The 20,700-nt window shown below is 42.8% G+C and overlaps 1 long non-coding RNA gene across 1 annotated transcript in view; it reads left to right on the top strand.

Annotated features, from left to right (window-relative positions):
- LOC129633308 (uncharacterized) overlaps positions 1-20,700 on the top strand; it is a 117,092-nt gene that overhangs the window by 77,238 nt on the left and 19,154 nt on the right. The window contains exon 4 of the long non-coding RNA XR_008705013.1: positions 13,235-14,020. This is a non-coding gene — a long non-coding RNA (uncharacterized LOC129633308). The remainder of the gene's footprint in view (positions 1-13,234; positions 14,021-20,700) is intronic.

Genomic DNA, 20,700 nt, shown 5'->3' with positions numbered 1-20,700 from the left:
TGAAGGCATTCCCTTGATTTATAATTTGCTGAGAACTTACTGCTGTCTTGCTATGATCCAATGAAAAGCGTGAGTAGAAGAGAAGGTCCTACCAGAGGGTTCTGGGGCCACTGAGACCGCCTCACCACTCTCCACCCCCAATCAACTGTGAGAATAAAAACAGCCGTGAAACACCTGTTATCAGAAACCTTGACCTTCCATTTTGTATCACATACGTGAAATGGAGAAAATAAATTAATTGAAGGCACTAAGTTAATTAACTAATTGAATACTATAAGTCATGTATATTTTTAAAAAGTTGTGAACAATTGCTTGCCATGCAACCGAAGGTATTTTTTTTTTTTCTTTTCTTTTCAGTGTTATGAACGTGGAAATAGGTTCATTCTATGCCTGTAGACCTCGTGTCTCCTGCCCTTGGAGCCAGGAATGCTGTGCTGTTGAGGATCCCTTGTCATCCGCTAGGTGGCAGCAGCGTTCTTTCTGGCTCAGGGGGAAATAGCTCTGTGGCACAGCACATCTCTACTAAAGGCAGAGGCTGCACGTTTTTATAGTCAAATTTTATTTATTGCTGTTTTTGAGGCTGTTTGACTTAGTCTACTATTTACTAATGAGAAAAAATGATTTTTCTCTTTTGTATGGAAAAATTATGGTTTTGTATTTCTAGAGTCATTCATACTTTTAGACCTGGGCAGGAGTGGGCGGGGCTGGTTTCTCGACCGTGGCATTGAAATTTTGGGCTGGATAGTTCTCTGTTGTGGGGGCTGTCCTGAGGAACGTAGGTTGTTTATCAGTATTTCTGGCCTTTACTAACTTGATGTTGAAAGCACCGTTACCCAGCCTCCCCATTTGTGACAACCAAAGATATCCCCTGGGATTCTCCAGGCAAGAATGCTGGAATGGGTTGCCCTTTCCTTCTCCAGGGGATCTTCCCGACCCACGGATGGAACCTGTATCTCCTGCATTGTCAGGTGGATTCTTTATGGTTACACCATCAGGGAGGACCATAAAGATGTCCTGAGTCATTGCCAAATGTCCCCTGGGGGAAAAAATTGCCCCTGGCTGGGACCACTGCACTGGGTGGTTTTAAGTCTCTCCAAATGATTGGACCTTGCATTCCTCCCCATTTAATTTTATATGAGTGGATAAATTAAATCATATATGCTTACAGTTTCAGTTCAGTTCAGTTCAGTCACTCAGTTGTGTCCGACTCTTTGTGACCCCATGAATTGCAGCATGCCAGGCTTCCATGTCCATCACCAACTCCTAAAGTTCACCCAAACTCATGTGCATCGAGTCGATGATTCCATCCAGCCATCTCATCCTCTGTCGTCCCCTTCTCCTCCTGCCCCCAATCCCTCCCAGCATCAGTCTTTTCCAATGAGTCAACTCTTCGCATGAGGTGGCCAAAGTATTGGAGTTTCAGCCTCAGCATCAGTCCTTCCAATGAACACCCAGGGCTGATCTCCTTTAGGATGGACTGGTTGGACCTCCTTGCAGTCCAAGGGACTCGCAAGAGTCTTCTCCAGCACCACAGTTCAAAAGCATCAATTCTTTGGTGCTCAGCTTTCTTCACAGTCCAACTCTCACATCCCTACATGACAACTGGAAAAATCATAGCCTTGACTAGACGGACCTTTGTTGACTTACAGTTTAAATATATTTTATTCTTTTATTTATTTTCTTAGAGGATAATTTTTCTAGAGAAGAAAAATAAAGTAGAAAAGAAAGTTAAAGGTTCAAGTATAGATGTTATGCATCCCTCCCCATGAAAAGATTGAGGTTTTAAAATTAGAGTTTCCTATTAATAATAATCACCACAGACATGTGGTTCTGTTACTCTTTATTCCTTTTGATTTGAACCAACTTAACTGAAAGTGAATCATGAAAAGAAGAAACACCATAAGAAGCTATACTTGCAAAGCTTTGTTTTTTGAAAAAAAAAAAAAAAATTTTTTTTCAGTAGATGAAAAATTTTCAAAGAATTATAGAATCTCAAATTGGAAAGGGCTTTAGGAGTAGCTTGGTCCAGCCTTGGAATCTCTTAAATCTGGGGTGCAGGGGTGGGGTGGGGCCTGAGTGGAAGGGTGGGGAGTGACAATGTCTGTCTCAGGTCCTGGTCTCTTCCAGGTGAGCAAGGTGAAGGCCAGTTTAGAAATAAAGACAAATATGTGGTTCTTTGCAAAACAAAAGCAAGCAAAACAAAACATACAAAACAAAATCTAGCTCTTCCTTCAGCCAGTCTTACATTTCAAGTTCCCAGAGGAAGGTGGCACTAGGGTAGGAGGCCCCTATTAAGACAAGCCCCTGAACCAGGCCCCTGAGACAGTGCTAGGACTCAGGGGTCATATCAGAAACTCCACTACAGTAAGAACTTCTTTTTTTCTATTTGCTTCAGAGACTCCTTACATTATCAGAGCTTTCCAGTGAGTGAGTGGAAGGAAGACAAGGCTGTGAGACTTGAAGTCAAATATGAATAAATTCTAAAGGTGTATTCTCTACCCTTTCCCTCTTTGTGCTGCTTCCAGTTTTGGAGAAGGGAGGTATTTCTCTGGGCAACCAACCAAATCGGGCTTGGACGTGTGTTCGGAGAACCCTGTCAGCTGAGACAGAACCATGTTTGCATGTTCACAATAGATTTGACTTCCAAGTCAGCTGAGACAGACCATGTTCACAAGAGATACGATTTCCAAAATAGAAGGGGTGCTTTCACTGGTGAAGAAAGAGACAGAGGCCAGAAAATGAAGTCCGTTTGGGATCATTTGAGTCCTCTTCCTCTGAGCACATAGCAACTGTGATGGACTCACAGGACAAAGGGTATCAAAGGGTTACCTATTGAGTGTGGCCTGGGGAAGGGTAGTGCGGAGAGCAGAGGGAAAGCCCAGTTCAAATGTACAGAAGGTATCTGCTCTTTAAAGGCATAGTCACATTTTACTAGAATTTTGCTACACTGTTGGGTTAAGCTCTGTCAAGAACGTCAGTCCCATTGGAGAATGAAATACTTCCTACAACCCATTTCTCCTCCGATGGATCTCATTGTTCAAGGATTGGCATCCAAGCAGTGGCTGAGATGAGAGAGAGAGCTGGATCCCAGGGAGAGACACAGCTGAAGAGGTCTCCCATCAGTGACTTGACTTTGTGGCCTCCATCCAAGTAGCATCTCAATGGTCTTGGCAGTGCAGGATGGGTCACAAAGGCCTGTGTGTACCCTGGGAGGCTGGGGATGTGAGAGCAGGCGAAGGTCAGCAGTGAACAGGGCCCGGGCCAGAGGGAGAACTTGATTCCCCGATTCTTGTTCCAGGATTCCAGCAGCTTGGCTTTGCTGGGACCGGTCTGGTTCTGTTCATAGAGCTGTCATTTAATTTTTGGTCACTTATACACCATTTGCTAACTGTTCATAATTCCTGTGCAATTTTGCTCATGACATGGGAAACAAAGACAGCAAAACAAGGGGCCCTTATGCTTTTCTCTGCTGTCGTCAGTGGGTAAAATTGGCTGAAAAAGCAGAGCAAGAAGCTTTCCCTAGCTACTCTGGATGGATTGTTTTTTTTTAAGTCTAATGAGCATTTTTTTTTTAGGAAGAAAATATATGTGTGTGAAGTTAAGTGTAGAATGTCTGGTGAGTTGTATAAAATAAAACATTTATCCATCTATTTTGATAGGGAGATGGATTAGAGTTAACAAATTAATCTTTCAGTCAGCAAGTATTTGAATAGATACAAATCAGTCATTGTAGTCAGAGCTGCTGCTAGCCTACACTGAGTTGTGCAGAAAGAGCCCTGCACCAAGCCACGTGCTTTTAGGCTTCAGCCTCTCTCAGGTGGATGTCTGTGCAGTGTACAAACTGTACAGCTGTGCATGACTCTACCTTGAGGCAAGAGACTGGACCATCCATTATGCCCTTTGACTGGAAAAGTTTCTGAAGAATTAGGTGTTGAGCAGGGTTTAAAGGAAATAGCTCTGTCTTTGGGGCAGGACATACAGGAGGAAGGTAGGTTGTTTATTCTGTGGGGAAAACTATAAAGACCCGCTGGGATCTGCCCCTGCAGTCTTTACCCCTGCAGCTGGGTTAATGAAGCCTCCTGCTTGCAGCTGTAGGAGCCATCCGGACTGTAGGCAGAAGGATAGAAGAAGCTGAGAAGTTAGCATTGAATGACTTTCCTCCCCTTTCAGTTTCAGGGTGCTACCTCATGCCCATCAACCTCAGCTCCTTGTTTTTTTTGACGGCGGCCATGTCTTGGGAGGGAGTTTTGCACCTGGTCTCTGGCCTTCTCCCCATCAACCCTCCCCTCTGCCCCCAGGAGCCATGACTGGCACCCGTGACCCCTCAGGCCGTCCTGATTCCTGGCAGCCTGCATGCTTCTAGGCGCCATGGACTTCTGACCACTGGCCTCACCTGTCTGGGTAATATCCTGGATCAAGGACTCATTTTGGACCTCTAAATACTATTTAACCCATGAATCTCTCTCCTGGCTTTGGACTGAAGTTTAGAACAATGGTTCTTAAAAGGGACTGTTCATTAGAGTTGCCTAGGAAACTTTGTAGAATTTGAATGCCCATGGCACACCCTGGATCCATGAAATCAAGATTTCTGGGGGATGTATAGGTACCAGGAATGTTAAACCTCCACAGGTTAACCCAGTGTGCCACTGTTCTTGACTATGTGTCCTGTCTATCCAGCCACAGATTAGTCAGCCCCTTCTGTGCCTCCATGTTTAGACCCGTGGCTTTTGTCCAGTTCGTGAGTGGATTGTATCCCTGGTTCCAGTTCTCCCTGGGATGGTCTGGCTCACCACCAGACAACCTTAGATTATGATTATGTTTTGGAGCCAGAAGGCTAAGAGGGATATCTGGAGACCCAAAGTAAGCCTTTTGTGGTTTCCTTAGCCTGTAATTCTAATAAATGCAATCCATCAGCCTTGTCTTCCCTAAGAAAGAACGTCCTTTGTAGGCAATCCTCAGTGTATAAATGGGTTATGTTCCAAAATTTGTTTGTGGTCAGTTGGTTAGGGACGTAGAACCCAATTCCCATAGTAACAAAGTTACAAAGGAAAGTGGCAGGTTGGAGTAGTCATCTGAACCATTAAAAAGCTGAACTTTATTAAAAAAATTTTTTTTGAAGATTTTTTTTTTTTTTGATGTAGACCGTTTTTGAAGTCTTTATTGAATTTGTTGCAATACTGCTTCTGGTGTTTATAATTGGGTCTTTTGGCCTTGAGACATCAAACCTGTACTTTCTACATTGAAAGGTGAAGTTTTAACCACTGGAACCCCAGGGAAGTCCCAGAAAGCTGAACTTCAGAACGAACAGATTCAAAGAATCAAGTCGCTATTATTAGATTGAGTCATATGAAACTGACATTTTTGCATGTCAAAAAAGATTGAATATTGGTAATTTTATGTGTTATGTTTTACTTATGCAGGGGAAGAAAGTTTTAAGCGCTAGGTTAGAAAATTCAAGGCACTGTCACCCTTATAAGGATTCTAAGAGGATCAATAATGCCTTTCTTCCTACCCTCCCTCCTCCTCCAGTCTCTCCCCTTATAGCCAAGTAGACAAAGAGCACAAGTCTTCCAAGGGAGAAGGTATGCAAATAAAGAGGGCTTTCCCAGGTGAGGACTTCTCTTGATCCTGCTGGTGACTAGGGGTGAGGCGGGGGAGGTGAGAAGGGGAGGGCATGGCTCTGATGTCAGCAACCACTAGGGAAACAGACATTCCTACAGAAACCATTTAGGTACCACATGGAAAACTGAGCCTTTCTTAGAGCTGTCTTCTGGGAGTTAGGGGCAGCAGCAGCTAGGATTTTGCCAGGAGCAGGCAGACTGGAGATATGGAGAAGCAGTAGCATCCGTTTCACATCCATGGGCCGCATGTCAGCTGAGGGTCTGTAGGTGAGGCCAGTGAAAGTTACCCGCCTTGATGAGTGATGAGCATGCTCCATGGATGAATGAAACCACCTGAACCTCCCTGTGTGCACTGTCTTACCACAGAAGCTGTGCATTTAGACATTGTGCTTTATATGAGTCAAAAAGTGGCCGTGTATCCTTTTTCTTACTAACCCAGTAAAGACCATTTTGTTTTCAGAGCTCAGGATACGTGTCTGACACATAGTAGGTATGTGGCAGGGGTTGCCTAGGAAACAAGTAGCGCTGATAATTTTTCCTGTCTCTTTTCTATGATCAGCTTGAAGATTATGCACATGATGCCTCTGGAGGGAAATGTAGCAGTTCTCAGAAAAAATTTTATGTATTCATATTACCTAGGAAACTCATGATTTTAGGAGAAGCTGTATGTTCATTTAGGAAACAGCTGTTTTCTTTATTTCAGTGCTGGGTATTTTATAAAGGAAAACACCATTTTTCTTTGATGCTTGTTGTTTCTCTGATAATCCAAGTTCCTATCTTCATTTCACATGATTTAAAATCCTGTTTATATCCAATATTCATTCAGTAAAATGGCTTGAGATTTGTGATGCTCCAAATGAATTCCAGTTCGAGAGGGGGAAATCTCAGAGTCCTACTGGAGCTGGCTGTCTGAAGACAACTGAGGATTTACACTCAGAACAGATAATAATAGAAATGGGATATAAAAAATGAAAAAGATTTGATTGCATGGACTACAATGATTATGGAAGCTTTTTTTTTCTCCTTAGCCAAGTGTAAGTGAGTAAAAAAAAAATTAGAGGCCATGTATGGGAGCCTTCACAAAATTCTGGGTCACATCTTTCAAAACAATGAACATAGCAGCAAACAAATAATTATAAATTCCATGGACTCTGAAAAATAGGCTGATCTCTTAGGTTTTGTAAATGATTTCCCTAATGCATTTTCCTTCACCCTCACATTTTAATGCCATCTGTTGCCTGTTTTCATGAGTGAGGTCAATTCTGAGTCACTTTATGCAATTATGCAAATATGGTTTCTATGAAGTACAGGGAAAGTAATGTTGCTTTCAATCATTTTTAAAAGCCTTCCAGTGATCAAGTCTCACTCTAGACTGGTAAAACTATATTGTTCTTTCAATTGTTTAATATAGTTTAGCAGTAAAAGTTTGTCAATGTCTTTTAGAAATGGTTTCTAATATACCTCTCTCAAAGGTTTGCTTATTTTTAAGATGAACTGGAACAGTCTTTTATTTTTTTAGTTGGTGTGCATTACTAATTGCTACTCCCAGACTGGGGCCAATCTGACTATAATTGTATTTCTGCACATTAGCCCCAGCAAAACACAGACACATCCTCTTATACACACTGTGATAACCTTCTGCCCCAGCCCCAGTCAAGGGGAAGAATCATGTGGGGTTTTCTCATTATCTTTCTTCTGTGATTATGCAGCTTACACAGCAGCAGACATAGACGGATCCACAGCACGATGCAGGAAGTGACATCAGCCCAACAGTGCTGTCTAGTATTTGTGTGTGTCTAGGGCAGGAGGGCTGGGAGGAGACAGAGATAAGGAGGGAAAATGTTTTCTCTCTAGAGCCTAATCAGAAGATTATACTTGTATCCAGAGGAGCATAATAAAAATACTCTTACCATTGAGGGTACATAGGCTGTATTTGGACTACTCAGAGATCAAGAGTATTTAGATAAAAAAGGCAGAGATGTAGCATCTAAAAAATAGAGGAGTAAGTCTAGCCATAATTAGGAAGTGGGTAACTGGTATTGAAGGGATAAAAATTCAGTGTATGAACTATAAACAAAATGAACTTCTGGCAACTATATAGGAAGATACTAAAGATAAAGGCTATATTGGGAAAAGTAACAGAGCATCACAGAATGGCATTGGGCATCCAGAAAATTCAGGTATTCAATTATCACATTTATTGAGTGCCTGCTGTGTTTCAAGGACCATGGTTAGCACTGGAATATAGCAGTGAAAAAAAATAAAACAGACAAGAGATTACATTCTAATTGGAAAGCAGAGAATAAATGAATAAATAAATGGGTAAATGAATCCATTTATGGAGAAATGTATATGGACAAATAATAAGATAGTTATGACAGTAATAATTAAAATAATTGCAGGTAAAGGGCTCTGAAGAGGTTAAAACAAGATAAAGGAATAGAACTAGGGGTGTTTGTGTTTCATGGTATGAATTTAACTGGAACAGCTGGGAAAGTCTTCTCAGAAGGGGTTACATTTGAGCAGAGAGACCTGAGTTATGTGAAGTCATGGGCTATGTGAACATTGGGGGCATAATGTTCCAGGAGAAGAAAGAGTTAGTGCAGAGTTCGGAGGTAGGAATAAGCTTGAAGCATTTCTGGAAGTAGCAAGGATGAGGGTCAGAGTGAGTGAAGGGAGAGAGGTAATTGATGAGGCCTAAGAGGTTGGAGAAGGAAATGGCAACCCACTTCAGTATTCTTGCCTGGAAAACTCCACGGACTGAGGAGACTGGTAGGCTACAGTCCATGGGGTTGCAAAGGGTTGGACACGACTGAGCTACTTCACTTTTAAGAGGTAGGAGCATCTGGGTCATGTGAAGCACTGAAGGCCATTGGGTTTTATTATAAGTGGGAATACAATGAAGGATTTGAGCAAAGGTGGATCACATAATTTGATTCATCTTTAAGAGTTCTGACTGACTGCTACATCAAGACTAGACTGAAGGCAGAGAGGAGTCAAAGTTGGGAGAGCCAGTAAGCTTTAGCAGCTGTGCAAAAAGGAGATGTTGGAACTTGGACCATAGTGGTTTCAATGGAGGTGATAAAAAGGTTTGGACTTGAGGCACATTTTGAAGAGAGAGTCAACAGGGTTTGCTGATGGCTTGAATAAAGGGTTAGAGGAAAAAGAGGATTCAGAATGACCCCTGGGATTCTGGACTGAACAGTGATGTGAAAAGGGATTCAGTTTATTAGGAGTGATGTTTTAGATATGTTAAGTTTGAAATGCCTGATGGAGGCCAGCTGGTGATGTCAAGGAGGAGACTGGATATATAAACCAGGTGCTTAGAGGAGACGCTGAACTAGAGATATACATGTTGGGTCCATGAGTATAAATGTCAATTAAAGTCTTGAGCCTGGATGAGATAAATTTAGGGATAATGTGAAGAGAGGATGGAGTTCTGGAACATTTCGATATTTAGAAGTGAGAAGGAGCAGGAGCAAAGGACACTGAGAAGCAGTTGTCATGTCCAAAGTGCAGCAAAGGGATGGAGACAGTGTTTCAAGACTGAGGGTGATGTTACCTGTGTCAGCCGCTGCAGAGGGGACAGGCAGGATGGTGGGAAATATGCGTCACTGGATTTGGCCAGATGGGTGGACATCTCTCTCCGTTTCTTCAAGTTTGTATATGTATGTACACCCATAGAAAAATTGAGTAAGATTGTTAGAATACCTCCTTTAAACCTGCATTTTTTTTTTTTTTGCAGACCAAAAAAGAAAACTTAACTGAATTGTGGGTTGACAATGCATTAGTTGTTTCAGAATAATTCAGATATTTACATATTCATGGAGCACCTTATACCTCCTACTTCTTGAAATGTCAAAGGCCTTAGGAGGAAAGTACGCATTTTTATTAAAATTTTATTGCAATACCTACCTGATGAGTTGTATATGCTTTCATTTATTTTGATCTCCTTTGATAACAGTTCATAGGGCATGTGGATACAATTTTTTTCCTATTAGAACTCAACTATTTTTGCAATATAAAGATTTCAAATTGCTATGTTGTACACCTGAAATTAATATAATGTTATGTTACAGTTATATCTCAGTAAAAAAATAAAGTAATGAATCACAGAAAGGAAGAACTCAACTATTAGGACTCTATCCAGAATCAGAATATTAATAGTATTTTAGAGCTAATAGGGATGAAAAACAGAGAGAGGTCTTAATATTTAAATAGAAAAGCAGTTTCTATTTAGTAAAGAGTGATAGAGTATTTTTTTATTGGAATATTGCTCCTTTACAGTGTTCGTTTCTGCTACACAGCAGTGTGAGTCCACCGTGTGTCCGCATGTCCCGCTCCCTGAGAGCCTCCCTCTCAGCCCCGCACCCACCCAACAGGGTCAGCACGTAGCGCTGAGCTGAGCTTCCTGTGCTAAACAGCAGCTTCCCGCTAATTCTGTTTAGCATCTTAACACGTAGTGATGTATATATGGCAGTGCTGCTCTCTCAGCTCGTTCCGCTCGTTCCGCTCTCTCCTCCTCTGACCTCATGTCCACAAGGCTGGTCTCTACATCTGCCCTCTGTTCCTGCCCTGCAAATAGGTTCACCAGCACCATTTTTCTAGATTCCATATATATGTGTAGGGACTTCCCCAGTGGCTCAGCGGGTGACGAATCCACCTGCAGTGAGAGAGACACAGGAAACGCGGGTTTGATCCCTGGGTTGGGAAGATCCCCGGGAGGAGGAAACAGCAAGCCACTTCAATACTATCACCTGAAAAATCCAATGGACAGAGGAGCCTGGTGGGCTACTGTCCACGGGGTCATGAAGAGGTGAACACGACTGAGTAACTAAGCACAGCACATAAGTTAATACCTGATATTTGTTTTTCTCTTGCTGACTTCACTCTGTATGACGGGCTCTAGGTACATCCACATCACTACAGTTGACTCAGTGTTGTTCCATAAAAGGTCTTTTTTCTCCCATTCCTTTTTATCCCTTTACTTGAAGGGTATTTATTGGTTTTGAAGTTAGAAAAATTTGGGTGTGAATTCTAGCTCCACAATTTACTGTTTGATCTTCCATAAGTTTGTGGAGACTTGATTTTCTAATCTATAGAATGGGGATGAATAACACTTTTATATGCTTATACAGGGGTTGAGTAGTGTAAAGTACGCAGTGCCACACAGCACGTGCCTGGCATGGCTTAGGAATTCACACCGTGTCAGTTGTTGTCCTCTCCCAGGCCTGAAGCCCTGGAAACACAGTAGTAGGGCTAGAGCCAGAGGGCCCGTGTCCTAGTTTGGTTTCTGAACTTGTCACTTCTCCAGTAGTTATTGACCTTGCTCACATCGTGAGAAGTGCGAACTTCTCCAGTAAGCTATCACTGGAGTTGTGTGGGGTTGAAGGAAGGGAGGCATTAAGCCGCCTACGTCTTGGCTCCAATCAGAATGACTGGGACCCTCTGTTGTTGTTTTGTTCAGTTGCAAAGTGGTATCCGACTCTTTGTGCCTCCATAGACTGCAACACACCAGGTTCATCTGTCTTTCACTATCTTCCTCTTAGGGGAGTGGTTTGTAACCTGGGAACATCGTGAAAACAACCAGAAAGAAGCTGCCCTGTCCTGCAAGGAACTCTCATCAAATATAGGCATCATCGCTCACTTGCATAGGGAAATTTAAGTGATAATCAGTGTATAACTTGCACTCTGTTCCAAAACTACTGGTCGTGGATGTTGAGGGGCCTGGGCTAGCCTTTTGGCATTTATTTGCAAAGGAAAAGGGATGTTATCTCAGCAGATACAAGAACTGATCAAGTTCATGCTGTCTGTCATCATCCTTTTCTTCCACCTAAGGCTACTTATATACTTATATACTTAAAGCCATGCATTTTGTGCATTCTCATCTCTAAATTTTCAACAGTATCTTTGCCTTTTCCTGCTCCTTTCCTTTCTCCATCTGCTGGAGATCTTCTTGTTCTCTTTGTGAGAGAGAGTTCTCTTTGTCAAACTCTCTTTGACACTACATGATATACCCATCCTCGGAGGCTAGTTGTATTCCATCGTTTTTCTGGAAATTCCAAAATTTTCTGGAAATTCCAATTTATATATAGAAGAGTGCTCTCCCTCCTCAGAATAAGGGGCTACTATTCAGTCTATGGGGCTTCCCTGGTGGCTTAGACGGTAAAGAATCTGCCTGCAGTGTAGGAGACCTGGGTTTAATCCCTGGGTTGGGAAGATTCCCCTGGAGGAGGCCATAACAACCCACTCCAGTATTCTTGCCAGGAGAATTCCATGGACATAGGAGCCTGTTGGGCTATAGTCCGTGAGGTCACAAAGAGTCAGACACAACTGAGCTACTAACACTGTCATGCTTCATTTAGTCTATAGAATAAAACTATGCAAACTTCACAGAAAGACCACCACTGCCCACAATTTCCTTGGGACTGGCTGTCTTTCTAAAATTTATACTGATCACACGCAGGCCTCTTCACAGGTCTTAGGTTCAGTAATGGCAGAAGTAAACTGAAAGGCCTGGATCACTTCTATCCGCAGAATATACCCAGCATCGGAAATGACGTGAAAGCATGAACAAAGGATGACTCTGAGCCACCCTGGCCCCTGAGTAGGGTGAAGGCTCAGGGATGGTCAAGTGGTGCTGACAGCCCATTGAGGGAGAGTCTATGAGCCACAGGGTGTCCCTAGATAGAAGACTGTATCCTCTTCTCCCTGGAAAGACCAGATCTTTTGAGAAACAACTCCTGCTCCCATGTAAATCAACAGATCTGGTGTTCAGTAAACCTAGAGACTGATGTCAACATTCAAGTTTAATTATGAGACCTCACTGGAGAGTGTGGAGTCCTGCTCAATGCCTGACCCCACAAGTTGACTAAGCCTAGAAGAGTCATCATGAACATGGATGCAGTGGGCTCCTCTGCAAAGAGCAAGTGCAATAGAAACAGGAAGATTCAAGTTGACATTCCGCCTCTTGACTCAGCAACTAGTTCTTTGTTCTTGGGTGAGAGGGTCCATCTCTGCGAGTCTCAGTCTCTTCATCTGTAAAACTGTGGCAGATCCACCCTCTGCTTGGTTTCACCTGAGTGCACGTTCAGCTGGCTCATCAGCTGATGGCTAGCTTATATGTTCAAATTTGCCTTCTTTTCTTTGACTTTTTTGTGAGAGCAAAACCAGAAATGGAGAGGGTAAAAGCAGAAATGGAGTTTGTATGATGCTCTGCCTGTATCCATTTATTTGTACCCAAAGAACTGGATGCTTTTAAGACCTATGAAGATGGAGGAAGGCTTCATTGCTAGCAATTGAGTTGGAATCAAACTGACCTGGGTTTGCAAGCTGGAGGTGGCCGCCATGGCATCACTACACTGAGCAGCAGTGAAATTATATCTCCCAAGACAAACTGATGGTTGCAGCTCTATTAGAAATGTTTCCTCCTTAGATATCTAGCATTGATTAAAAAAAAATGAAATCTTTTTGCACCTGAGTGTCATCATTTATTAAAAAATAAGTAATAATACCTCTCTCTCCAGATGGCTGTGAGGATTCAGAACCATAAGACTGAAATGCCCCACATATATTAGGTATTCAGGAAATAATAGTTCCTTTGTTTTATCTAGGAGGATAGGGTTGAGTCTGAGAAGATATTATGGTGCTGGAAAATACTGTGGTGCAGAGAGTCCCTTGGACTGCAAGGAGATAAAACCACTCAATCCTAAAGGAAATCAACCCTGAATATTCACTGGAAGGACTGATGCTGAAGCAGAAGCTCTAATACTTTGGCCACCTGATATGAAGAACTGTCTTGCTGGAAAAGACCCTGATGCTGGGAAAGATTGAGGTGAATGGAGAAGGGGCGACAGAGGATGAGATGGTCTTAGCATCACTGACTTAATGGACAGAATTTGAGCAAACTCTGGGAGACAATGGAGAACAGAGCGACCTGGTGTGCTGCAGTCCACAGGGTCACAGAGAGATGTGACCGAACAACTTAATGACCGAACAACAATAATGGGAAGATAGGATGTATGCCAGGAGGTACCAGAGTTCATAGGTTTTTGTTTTTCTTTTCTGTTCACACAATAACTTTTTTTGTAGGAGTGTTGATAGGATTAGCCCAAGACAGTTTTTCCAGCAGTGAAGGATGTGACTTTGTGTTTTTGACTACTATTCATTCCAGTAATTGATATGATTACCTGACTCACAACATTGCATCTAGTCACTCCCGTCATTAGGACCTTTGTCTGGGCGGGTGAGGGATGAAAGCAGCTTGGTACTACTGCTGCCTCTCCTGTTTTCTTGCCCCCAAACCAGAGCTTTGGGTGTGGGCTCTGATAAAGTGGAAGCAGCGGGCATGCCCGCTGTGGGTGAGTGGTTCCCCATGTGCTTCTGACCCTCCCTTTGAGGTAAGTGGAGCCACATTTCTTTCCTGGCAGCTGCAGAGCCTGAGCGTCAGCAAAGAGCTTTGAAGTTTCCTGGGGAGAAAAGGCATTCTATAAAGAGAAGGAATTATTATTGCTTCCTGACTTTGGTGAGTTAGCAATGGTCTGGTGAGTTTGGAAAGCAGCAGTTGGCTTCACATTCAATAATCTTTTGACTTATTTTTAATCAAAAATAAAAACTCCTCTTAGTTAGATATGATTAGCAAAAACAAACAAAATAATCTAAACAAAACCCTGACTTTTTTCCCCTCCAGAACTGTACAGATGTATATTTGTGAATCAGAAAGTACATAAAAGCAAATGAAAAATGGATGTGACTTTATAACTCTCTCAGAACATGCAGCAGGAATTTAAATAATATTAAATTTACTGACATGTTTTCTTCAGTGCGTCTTCAGACTATGTTTTGAAACCTTTCTTCTGTCTTTGAATAGGCCTCAGGGTGGGGAGTGTTTATTTAAGAGTGACGCAAATTCAGCGCTGCAGCTTCCCCCCTTCCTGTTGCAGCACGGCTATCCTCCTTCTTCCTCCCTTCTCTTTCGCCTTCTCTTAATATTGCATATTTCCTTCTCTTTGTCTCTGTGTGAGGAACAGCTCTCTTGCCCATTTGTGTGTACAATGGCATCTGCATTGCTTTTTGTTGGCAACAAGAATGATCATGTGTAGACATGGGTTTACGAGTGTGAATATGTGCTGTGCTGTGCTAAGTCTCTTCAGTTGTGTGAGACTCTTTGAGACTCTATGAACCGTAGCCTGCCGGGCTCCTCTGTCCATGGGATTCTGCAGGCAAGAATACTGGAGTGGGTTGCCATCCCCTCCTCCAGGGAACTTCCCGACTGAGGGATACAAACCCGCATCTCCTGCAGCTCCTGCGTTGCAGGCGGATGGTTTGCTGCTGAACCACTAGCGAAGCCCAGTAGGCCTTTAACTGACCCAAGGGAGACACAGTGGATGTGGCTGATGCCGCTGGCATGTTTGATTAGAACAGTAACGTTAGCCTCAACTTATCAGTCTTCTGTTGTATCTAAGGCATTGTGTTAGGTGAGATGGGATATTTCAAAATATAGAAGACACTCCATGGAAGTTTGCAGACGTGTCACAAGCAAGGCAGGCCATGGACACCTAGAGGGATGACCTCTCTCCCCACAGGAGAGCGCAGAAGAGGAAGGTTTCATACAGGAGCAGGATTCACTATACTTTTTTGAGGGGGGGTGATTTTTTGTTTTTTAAATTGAAGTATTGTTGATTTATAATATTGTGCTAGTTTCAGATGTATAGCAAAGTGATTCGATTATACACATATGCACACACATATATATGTTCTTTTTCAGATTCTTTTTTATTAAGGTTATTACAAGATATTGAATATAGTTTCCTATGCTCTACAGTAAGTCCTTGTTGCTTATTTTTTATATAGTAGTGTGTATCTGTTAATCCCAAGCTCCTGGTTTATCCCTACACCCTGCTTTCCCCTTTAGTAGGTGTAAGAATTTTTTTTCTATGTCTGTAAGTCTATGATTTGTAAATAAGTTCATATGAATTATTTTTTTAGATTCCACATGTAAGTGATATCATATGATATTTGTCTCTGTCTGATTAACTTCACTTCGTATGATAATTTCTAAGTCCATCCATGTTACTGCAATGGCATTATTTCATTCTTTTTGTGGCTGAGTAATATTGGAAGGAGACCAGTCCTGCGTGTTCATTGGAAGGATTGATGCTGAGGCTGAAACTCCAATACTTTGGCCACCTCATGCGAAGAGTTGACTCATTGGAAAATACCCTGATGCTGGGAGGCATTGGGGGCAGGAGGAGAAGGGGGCGACAGAGGATGAGATGGCTGGATGGCATCACCGACTCAATGCACATAAGTTTGAGTGAACTCCGGGAGTTGGTGATGGACAGGGAGGCCTGGCGTGCTGCGATTCATGGGGTCACAAAGAGTCGGACTCGACTGAGTGACTGAACTGAACTGAACTGAATATTGGAAGAAAGCTATGAAGGTCAAGAATCCACAGATGAACTAGGGGAGACTGAATAGACCCATGAAACTAGAGCAGAGTTGAGCAGAGCTTGGAAGGTGTTGTAGAACAGTGAATTGGAAAAGGCAAGCATTGAAAGCATATGTGAAGAGAAAATCTGGGGAAAGGAGACCTCAGTCAAACATCCAAAAACAAAATCCTAATTTAAATTAAGGGGTCAAAGATTCAGGGGCAGACTTCCCTGGTGGTTCAGTGGTTAAGAATCGGCTCAATGGGTTCAATCCTTGGTCTGGAAAGATTCCACATGCCAAGGAGCAACTAAGCCCATGCACCACAACTACTGAGCCTGTACTCTAGAGCCCATGCTCTGCAACAAAAGAAGCTTCTGCAATGAGAAGCTCATGCATTGCAAATAGTAACCCCTGCTTGCTGCACCTCGCGAAACCTCAAACTAGAGAAAGCCCGTGTGCAACAATGAAGACCCAGTACAGCCAAAAATAAATAAAATTATATGCAAAGGAAAAAATAATAGAGCTAACAGGTTAGAGAATTGGGCTGAAGTGAAATGAAAAGGCAGAGTTACATTAAAGGCAAGATCAAGAAGGAAAGGAGGGATATTTCTTTTCCGACCTCAGACACTGGCCTCCTCCTCTTCTCAACTTCAGGCTGGTGGTCTTCTGGCCCCTTGAGGGCAGTTTAACCTAATGATTAAGCACTGAGCATTTTGTTAATCCCAGTCCACCATATGGACTCTGTGACCTGGGGCAAATTACCTTTCTGTGCTTCAATTTCCCTATCAGCAAAATGGTAGAAAATAATAGTACCCACGTCAGGGTTGTTGAGAGACTTGAAAGAGTCAAAGCATCTGATGTGCTCAGCTGCTACCTGGGCCTTGTTACTACTTGAGACTCTCCTTTGCTTCAACATTTTCTGGAAACTAGAGATTGGGACTCTAGTATGCACCATGCATACTGATCCTCTATTGTATTAATTACCAGGTAACATTAGAAGAAAGTGTGTGAGGTAGAGTTTAGCTGAAACATAGAGACAGCATGAAAAGCTTTTTAGGCTGCTCCTGGATTGAGAAGATACCGCTTGTTTTCTGTATGTAGAATGCTGCACCACGTTTCTGCACTTCTTCCAAGGTGAGAGGAAATTAAATTCAATGACTGACGGAGCGATAAACAGTTTCCCCTATATTCTCTCATTTAGTCCTTATCACTAGCCTATGAAAAAGGCATCGTTATTCTTTTAGCAGACAAGGAAACAAATTGAGGGCCATTAGATTAGTCATTTGTTGGCAAAGAGCAAGTATGAGATGTCTAAACCCCGTCTCCTGATGAGGACAGTGAAAGAAGTACTTCGCCCCTCTCCCTCCAAGAGAAACAGGGATTTTTCTCTTGACGTACTCGAGGACTTGGATGATCGCTCAGCACGGTTACCTCACCTTCCCCACTGTGATCACAGTTCCTGAATCTCTATCGATCACGGTAGATGGCAGATGAGAAATGTTCATAGGCTCGTAGCAAATCACTCTGAACAATTTAGGAGGCAGGTTCATAAATTAGGGCATTGATGTCAACACTGTCATTTCCTGTGGATTAGAGCAAACAGATTTCCTCAGGAGGGAAGCCCGTGTGTGAGGGTGCTGTGCTTACACGTGTGTCACAGAGCTAGATTTGAAAGCAAGGAAGGGCTTCTGGAATGGATTCTGTGCCCAGTTTGAATGGTGAAATAGGCTGCCCTGCCCAGACCCTCACAGGTCAGTAGTTTGGGCTCCCAGTTAGGTGCTGGCCTCGTGGGGTTCTCAGTTGATCCTGTGTCAGCCATCAGCGAATGACACCCTTCTAGCTGTCACTGGACGTGTCAGGGGAGGAGGAGCCCCATGTCTGGGGCTACCCTCCTGGGGACTCATGTCCCCTGTGCCCGAGGGGAGGGTGAAGGGACTCACGGTCCTGTCTGCAGCTTAGCTCTGCAGCTTGCCCACTGCCATCCCCCTCCTGTAGAGAAGGGGAGAGAGGCCTGGTGAGGGTGTGATCTTGGGAAGGCAGTGTCGGGGTGGTGTCCTTCCTTCAGCCCTCGGTTTCAGTCATTGCTGATGTCCTTTCAGACGTGGAGTGAGCCTCGAGTCAGGGTATAAGGTACCAAAATATTTCATGCTATAAAACTCTGGCCAGTTACTCCCTGTTCAAGCTCATAAGCTGAAGAGTTTTCTTTAAAATATCTGTTCTTAGGATTTTTTGGTAAGGAATTCTTAGTCAAAGCATAGTGATTTTTATTCCAAATGTATTTATTCGAATGGACACATTCAAAGAAAAACACTAAAGAGTACCAAAAGACATCCTGTGAAAACTGCATTTTCTATCCACCCCCACCATTGCCCAGACCTCTAATTTCTTTCTCCCTCCTGAGGTCATCACTGCATCTATTTTCTAGAGATACTCTGTATATATATATAAAAAGACTATATGGATAAAGATTTTGTTTTTATTCTTGTTGGTTTTCATTTTTCCCCCTTTCTTCCCTCCTTCCTTCCTCTTCCTTACTTCCCCTCTCTCTCTCTTCATGTGAATCTTCTTTAAGTTTTTTTATTTATCAAAGTATCTTCTATGGCAATTCTTATAGACATATGTATTAATGAGGGTTCTTCAGAGAGACAGAACCAATAGTGTATACTATAAGGAATTACAACAGTTAATTATAAGGAATTGTCTTACATGATTATGGAGGCTGACAAGTCCCAAGATCTGCAGTCAGCAGGACCCAGGAAGCACCACTGATTCAGTCTGATCCAGGGGCTAGAGGAGACCAGTGTACCCACACATGTACTCAGGTAGGAGGAGTTCCCTTTCTACGTGAGAGGGTCAGCTTCTTCCTCTGTCCAGCCTTCAGCTGACTGGCTGATGGCCTTCCACATTATGGAGGGCATTCTGCTTAACTTAGTCTATCAATTCAAATGTTAAGCACATCCAAGAACATCCTTCAGAATACTCAAGATTATGTTTTGACCGAATAGCTAGGTACCTTGTGGCCCAGTCAAGTTGGCACAAAAAATTGGCCATCACAACCTCTTTTCTTCTTCTTTTCTTTTAATTGTAGTGAAAAAATAGACAAGTTTTTAGCTTCATAGCAAAATTTAGTGGAAGGTATGGGGATTACCTGTGTATTCCCTGCCCCCACACATGTACATGCAAACAGCCTACTCCACTATCAATATCCTGTTGTGTTGGCACGTTATCACTCAGGGATATATACTTGGTAAGCGATTTCCCTTCCCTTACCTATAGTTTTCATTCAGTGGAAAATAACTTTCCATTAGAGACTTCCAAAAATAGAATTGGCTGCTCCTTGAGTATGTTTCTGTCTCTGGAGATTTTTGAATTGGGATTGTCTTATGGATGCTGGTAAGGGACTCTTTTCTGCACTGGCTGGGATACAATCTAGAGCTGTGAAATGTGGGTCATATAGTTAATTTTAGCTTTTCAAGTAGCAGGAAGTTAAAAGGAAATAGGTGAAATTAATTTAAAAATATATTATATTTTAACCCAATACATCCAAAATACTATATTAATAGCTTTCCTGGTGGTTCAGACAGTAAAGAATCTACCTGCAGTGCGGGAGACCTGGGTTCGGTCCCTGGGTTGCAAAGATCCTATGGAGGAGTGCATGGCCACCCACTCCAGTATTCTTGCCTGGACAATCCCCATGGACAGAGGAGCCTGCTGGGCAACAGTCCATGGGGTCACAAAGAGTTGGACAAGACCGAGTGACTTTCACTTTCAAATAAAAATACTACTACGGTATTTTATATTCTCTTTTGCATACTAAGTTTTCAAAATCCAGGGTGCATTTTACACATACAACAGATCTCAATTTTGACCCATCACATTTCAAATGCTTAAGAGCCATATGTTGATCATGGTTTCTTGCTCCCACACTGTGTATCACAGGACTAGATAGGACCCATTCCAGTGATGAGTCTTGTTTCTGAAGTTATTTACAGAATAGCCCAGAAACTCAGTTCAGTTCAGTTCAGTTGCTCAGTTGTGTCCAACTCTTTGTGACCCCATGGATTGCAGCATGCCAGGCTTCCCTGCCATCACCAACTCCCAGAACTTACTCAAGCTCATGTCCACTGAGTCGGTGATGCCATCCAACCATCTCATCCTCTGTCATCCCATTCTTCTCCCCCCTTCAGTCTTTCCCAGCATCAGGGTCTCTTCAAATGAGTCAGCTCTTCACGTCAGGTGGCCAAAGTATTGAAGCTTCAGCTTCAGCATCCGTCCTTCCAATGAATATTTAGGACTCATTTCCTTTAGGATGGACTGGTTTGATCTCCTTGCAGTCCAAGGGACTCTCAAGAGTCTTCTCCAACACCACAGTTTAAAAGCATCAATTCTTCAGCACTCAGCTTTCTTTATAGTCCAACTCTCACATCCATATGTGACTACTGGGAAAACCATAGCTTTGACTAGGTGGACCTTTGTTGGAAACTCATGTTGGACCATTTATGAGATGGCCAAGTGTGGATGAGTGGAAAGAGCTCAGAGTTGGAAACAGGAGACTTGAGCACTTTTCTTGTCATCACACAAATCAGCAGAGTGAGTGTATGAACTTTGCTCAACTCCTGTACTTCAGGTTTTCACCTTTAAAATGAAA

This window comes from Bubalus kerabau, chromosome 18, assembly GCF_029407905.1.
Source record: "Bubalus kerabau isolate K-KA32 ecotype Philippines breed swamp buffalo chromosome 18, PCC_UOA_SB_1v2, whole genome shotgun sequence".
In the NCBI taxonomy this organism is placed as follows: Eukaryota; Metazoa; Chordata; class Mammalia; order Artiodactyla; family Bovidae; genus Bubalus; species Bubalus kerabau.
This window is presented reverse-complemented; position numbering and strand designations above follow the sequence as displayed.